Genomic DNA, 7,500 nt, shown 5'->3' with positions numbered 1-7,500 from the left:
CTAGGATATTTCAAAAGGGTGGGGGGGGGGGGGGGGTGATCAGCAAAGGCGCAAGGGCATTAGCGAGATTTTAAAGCAATTTCGATGCTTTTCCCAAATATTTCGTAGCATATAGTATCTCTTTTATCTTGATAAAGCTGTACACGTGTAAAATATACACAAATTTACAAGAAATTATATGTATATCTAACTTTTGTTACCAGCAAAAACGTACTTACTTTGTCACTGCAATTCATCACAACAAAAAAAAAGGGGGGGGGGGGGGGGAGGGTGACCACCTGGATCCGCTAATAACCATAACAACACTGCATATATACATCATTGATAAACGCGCATCGGGCGACATGAATGCAATAGACGTTGTTTAACCTAAGAATTCCTTACCATTTACAGAACAAACTGTGGTTGTGCCCGAAGTCAACACTTCGAGGTACGTGTACACAATATAAATATTTTGTAGGATTTACATTACTCTTCAGACTGTATGGGTTAGCGTGAAACTGAGGCAATGGATGTGAGTTACACAGTGCTGACTTAAACAGGTGGTATATTAAGGTGACAGAATGGGGTAAAGTGACAATTTCTCCAGGCCACAGATTGGGTAAAGTGACAGATTGCCTGAGTGACATCTCATTATTACTATAATCATCATTATCATCATATATGACTTAGCGTGGAACTGAGGCAGATGAGGTGAGTTACACAGCGCTCACTTAAACAGGTGGTAATTAAGGTGACAGATTGGGTAAAGTGACAAAATGTATTGCAGAGTACATACCGCCGAGTGAGAATTAATTACAGCGCGCTAGCATGGCCCATGGGATTTACTAATGAATTAAAATGTGACTAATGATGGCACGTGTTACTACTTAAAGGCATTTGGTATTTCATATCTAATACTTTCCAAGATAAACACGTAAGAAAGAAAATATATCATATAATCCGTTTACATTCCCTCTTGCTCGTTAATGATTAGTATCTCAAAGCCATCTTTCCATTTGCCTCGTTACCTTATTTATCTGATTATTTCTCCAACCCTTACACCCATTGAAGGAGTATGTTATATAATTACAGCTGTGTGTGTGTGTGTGTGTGCGCGTGCGTACGTGTATACGTGTATATGTACGCGAGTCTTTCGAGTATTAAATTGTGTTCTATGAGTGTTTTCTGGTTACCTGTGCACAGCATTTCATTCGACATACATGAATACATTTGCTTGTGTAATCCACCATGAAATATGTAGAATCCTGGACTCGTGGTTTGTGAATGCCAAGACCCTGACACTCAAGGTACATTCAGCGCCTGTATACTTTTTTGGGCTGTCATTTTTTAAGACTTTTTTCTTTGCTGCCATTTCCTCGCACTCACATGGAAGGGAACTTTGTAGTTTTATTTTGTTTTGGCTATTTTTTCATTATAACTTAGCCAGGAAAATTTAGCGGTTCAAGAAAAGTTGTGCGGGAAACTAAAACACTAAAACGTATGTAAAAAAAAAAAAAAAAAAAAATGTTCGGGGATGGTGTGTCTGCGTTATTCCTGAAGCCCTTCTACCTCCGGGGGTGGAGGTGGGGTGGGGGGGGGGGGGGGTGCGTTCCCCTGAGATCCCTGTGTCATACATAATCAGGAAACCAGAAATGCTTTGTTTCACTTATTTTGGAGTTCGCCTATTTGCACTTCTGTTCTCAGAAAGGCACAAAGGCGTCTTCCGAGAAACCAGAATGCCTCGGTCTACGTGTTAAAAAGAATGGATATGTGCACATGCATGCACATTCAAGCTGACATACTTACGAAGCAAATGCACACACACGCGCGCGCACACACACACACACACACACACACACACACACACACACACACACACACACACACACACACAAGCACACACACGCACACACACACGGGCACGGGCACACACATAAAACACAAACATTCGAATATATATTTCTTACTGTCAAAAGGAGGAAGAAAAGTAAATACATTTTCCCTTGAACTTTATAAACAATGGCGGGGAAACTACAACATTATGCTATTAGAGGCTACTTTATCTGGCATGCTCTGAGGAGAGAGCTTAAAAGAACCGCTTTCATAACTTAGCCAAAGCCATTTAACTGGACGGCCTGGATGACCAGTCACTCCGAGGACGGTCTCGGGTTAATGATGAAAACTTAGGGCGGTATTTGTGAAAGGCCCGAGATTCCGAGATTCGATTTGCCCCGTGCCACGTCTCAAAGTTATTGCTGGTAATACGACGCATATTTATATCGTAATGAAACAGATTTTGATAATCTATCATAATGAGACGATAAGGTAAATAGGGCAATGAATCTTGCTTATACCATAACGGATTACGTACACATTATGTATATATAAATGTGATGTGGCATTCCTACGCTTATTGCCAGTGCATCAGTTGTAAAGGCAGGGCGCCACTATTTGTATTTCTTTGATAAATTACAGCAATAAAATGTATGAGACGGCTCAATTTACGTTTGATAAATTATCTAAAGAGGTCTCAAAGCTTGACTTGTTATTTCCAAAGCGGAGAGACAGTCCTTAAGCGTTAGTCCGGACGTGAATAGAAAATATCAGTATAATATAAGAAATGATTAAATTAACGTTTGACAATAAATCAATAGGGTCTTCTAAGATTTATCTTCAAAATTGTGTAAACCTGCGGTGTAGTTCGAAAGACATTCCTTACGCACATGGGACACTTCCACACCTGCCCTAAAACCTTCGCCCGAGTCTTAGACAAAAGCTGCCTGTCTAATGGCAAATAGACTTTTCAGGTCCATTCCGATTTAGTGTCAACCATTAATTAATCTTTTTACAGCAATTTTCTATTCGAAATTATAAATGGCGGCTCGCGGCTTCACAATGACAACAAACCTATGTTGCCAATTTTTAGTTGAATATATAAAATGTGTAATACTATTGTCATTATACAAGTAAGATTTATTGCAGTATAGTTTTCGTATAGTACTGCAATCAATTATCTTCATAGAGTCTATAATGATGTAAATATTTTTCTCTATCAACAACTATGAGATGTGGCACGGGGCAAACCTAAGACAAATTTCGGAGTCTAAGACCTTTCATGAATACTGCTTTGCTCTGATGCAGCTTAAAAGTCACTCTCTGGGCCGAGGGATCTCCCCTACCAACGAAACCTTTTCGACGTTAGCGAAATGGTCTGCATCAGGGGACTAGGGCAAAGGAAAACGGAAAGAGAGAAAGAAAAAGAAAATATTTAGTCCTGTTAAGATTTTTCAGTCAGATGGCAGGTTTGCAGAGCAGTGGTAGACTAGAACAGAAGTTCGGTGTTGGGTAGTCTTGAAAATTCTATAGATTAGCTGAGCTAGATAAAGATACGATATCCTCCACATGACGTTATAGAAATGAAAGATTCCTCTCATTACATTTTACTGTGTAAGTATCTCTTATATCACCAATGGAACCTTAGATAATCTAATCCACAGTAACTAATCTAAAAAAACAAAACAAAAAAAACTATTGTGCCTCAGTCCCTCATTACCTTCACGTACCCTCTATGCAGCTATCAATGGCAAAAGAAAAGAAAAGGAATCTTTGTAATATGGACACTGAAAGAAATATTTCGATACCCACTAAATTTGTGACGAGAAGTTATATTAGCAGTGGTCATGGTATACTGATATAATGCGGTTTGCGAAATATGCTGTCGACTGGGTAGGCATTTCTTTGCATCTGTCCCTTCGTTAAGTAGATATAGGTTGAATACTTGAACAATGTGCCTAATATGGGTACAGTTTATATAATTTTTATCTTTATTGTTATCACTATTATTATTATTATTATTATTATTATTATTATTATTATTATCATTATTATTATTATTATTATTATTATTATTATTATTATTATTATCATTATCATTATTATTATTTTAATATCATTATTATTATTATCATTATCATTATCATTATCATTATTATTACTATTATTGTTGTTACTATTATCAATATTATTATCATTATCATTATCATTATTGATATTATTATTATTATCATCATTCTTCTTCTTCTTCTTCTTATCATTATTATTGTTATTGTTATTGTCATTATCATCATTATCACCTTTATCATAGCTATTATTATTATTATTATTATTATTATTATTATCATTGTTATTACTATTTTTATAATTATCATCATCATCATCATCACCATCATCGTCATCATTACTATTATTATTATTACTATTATTATCATTATCATTATAATGACGATATTCAATAACAAAAAAAAATAATAACAATGGTAATAATATTGATAACATTAACAGTAATTTATATAACTGCATTACTATGAACAGCCATATAAATGATATTGATAATTACATAAATAATAATGATGACAAGAAATATTCCCAGTTTTCCTTTCCTGGTGCTTTTCTAAGGAGAGAAAGTGCCTCTACATGGGAGAAATTGCATGATATTTGTTTAAATTATATACTAATAAAGACAATGATGAAGGGAATCGAGCATGAATGCATAACGCTAATTCATTGAGTGAAAATGCAAATGATATTTACATTTCTTTCCTCTCTTAATACCTACTCTTGGCTTTCAACAAAATTACATTGTCATTCGCTGCAGTTTTATCTCACCAAAGATAAACAGAGCTATAAAAAAAAAGTTATCAATTAACCGTACACTTAGTTTGGCAAAATAAGGGAGGGGGGAGGGGATTATCAGTAAGAGAGAAAAAAGGGAGAGAGAAAAAAAAAATATATTTTTTCGAAATGCATTTTTTTTTTTTTTTTTTTTTTTTTTTTATCAAACTATCCGTGCATTCGTTTGAATTTTTATTTGCTCATCATATTCCATTCACTTTGATGTCCAGTTACCGAAAGTCAACACACGTCTCTGAACACACTATGATCGTACATAAAAAAAAAAAAAAAATGCATGCTAAAAATATTGGTAAAGAAATACCTGTATATTTTTTTCGGTCTTGCATCGTGCAACGTTCTAAAAGATATTTGCGCCATTCCGTGCAACAATTATTACGTAATTGTTATAACAGTATATTGCAAACAGACTTTGCTAGGTTGACAACTTAACTGGAAAATTCATTCGCCTTTTGTGAAGCATCTGTTGTTTCTTTTTTTCAATAAGCCAATTAATCTAACAATAGAATTGAAAACTGTCAAAATTGGGAGTCTCAGTGTAGTGGAAATAATTGTTTTTCAGATATTGTGAATTTTTTTCGTATTTGTATTCCTGATACAAGCCGAACACACACACAAACACAGGCGACTGATCTTGTAATATCAAAAAGGATATGGTATATTGACTTGCTATGTTTACTGTTAACAAGGTGAAGTGCACTACAAGCTGGAGGAAAGTGAAGTCCACCGGGAGGAAGTCGCTCTTGTCGGTTTGACGTCATGCCATTACCATTAACCCTTGCTCTCGGCGAGGGCGACTGGACAGTTATAGATGTGAACCTCCTTTTGAAGCATAGTAAGTGCTTCGCCATTGTATTGTAGGTGGTAACTGCAAGGGAGGCATGAGCTTGTGGCGTTCCAGAGGCGTGTCCTTTCGAAATAACACTAAGGCAGAATAGTCTATCTAAAATAAAGGGTGATGTATGTTTATATATATATATATATATATATACATACATACATACATATATATATATATATATATATATATATATATATATATATATATATATATATGTCTGTGTGTGTGTGAACACAGGGGCATATCACACGCAACTACTTAGCACAACACAGACGTACACACACACACAAACACACACACACACACACACACACACACACACACACACACACATACATACATACATACATACATATACACACACACACACACGCACAGACACACACACACACACACACGCACGCACGCACGCACGCACGCACACACGCACTCACGCACACACACACACACACACTTATATATATATATATATATATATATATATATATATAATAATCACCATTTTTCTAAGTACCTAAAGGTCACGCCCCACTTTCATATACTACTTATATATGGACAACGTCAGTCATCTCAACACATTAGTCAGTATCGATCATATTATCTATGAATATCAATGATTTATGTCTTGGGCAGTAGACGAGGCTACTAAAGACCTGAGGTGTGCCTTCATTAAGTGTCTATCACTTTAATATGGCTTTTCCTCTGTACAGTTTTCCTCCCCTGTTATTTTTAGAGTTCGTCATTTACATAAAAAAAAAAAAAAAACATGAGATGTACCAAAATTAGAACCGTTTACTACTTTCTGTGTTTTGGTGTCATTTGTGTCAATTTGAATTATACTTGCCACGAAAGAGGTATAATAAATGGAATGCATTTGATATAATATTGTCTTTGATTCATCTGACTTGTCTTAATGAAATTTGAACATTATCGTGCAAAGGATAAGGAATTAAGAACGCATTTACTGTAAATGAATGGTTAGTTATATATTAACCATTATATATTAGCAACTGAGCTTATCAGAAATATAAGAGTGCGTATGTTCTGGAAATAAGATGACCATAACGCATTGCTCAAATGGTTCCTTTCGAGATGACAGACTGTGTGTGTGTGTGTGTGTGTGTGTGTGTGTGTGTGTGTGTGTGTGTGTGTGTGTGTGTGTGTGTGTGTGTGCAAACGCACATACACACACACACACACACACACACACACGAGGACGTTTGCATGGGAATTTATATAAGTTAGTATATGAATAGTGCATTCTCACACATGGGTCTTTCGAAAGGTGAAAGGTCCTCTTGCAATATTGTTCCATTCAGAATATGCAAAATGTAAATCTGCTTGGCATGCTACAAACAATGCTAGGGCAATTTAGATTTTATTTGCAGTTGAATCTACCAGAATCGAGAATATTTGGAATGCCGATGAACCTAGGATACGCAAGTGTGGAAGAGAGAGAGAGAGAGAGAGAGAGAGAGAGAGAGAGAGAGAGAGAGAGAGAGAGAGAGAGAGAGAGAGAGAGAGGGAGAGAGAGGGAGAGAGAAAGAGAGAAAGAGAGAGATAGAGAGAGAGAGAGAGAGAGAGAGAGAGAGAGAGGGGGGGGGGGAGAGAGAAGAAGAGAGAGAGCGAGAGAGAGAGGGAGAGGGAGAGAGAGAGAGAGAGAGAGAGAGAGAGAGAGAGAGAGAGAGAGAGAGAGAGAGAGAGAGAGAGAGAGAGAGAGAGAGAGAGAGAATGTGATAGATGGAGAGAGGGGAAGAAAGAACGGATAAAAGTAAACGGTCTAAAGTGACACGCAATGTATACGATTAAGGTCCAGGTCACGTGTGGTCGGATTACAATGTTAAACTATCTTCGACTGTTCTTATCTACGTTGCTGTGCGCGCCTGAACACCAGCTGGTTATCCATTATACACAGTGCAATATTGCCCATCAAAACATTTGAAGTCTTTTGCAAATTGGTGCTTCCGTTGATGGAAACAAGTGCTTTA

Source organism: Penaeus chinensis, chromosome 2, assembly GCF_019202785.1.
Source record: "Penaeus chinensis breed Huanghai No. 1 chromosome 2, ASM1920278v2, whole genome shotgun sequence".
Classification (NCBI taxonomy): Eukaryota; Metazoa; Arthropoda; class Malacostraca; order Decapoda; family Penaeidae; genus Penaeus; species Penaeus chinensis.
This window is presented reverse-complemented; position numbering follows the sequence as displayed.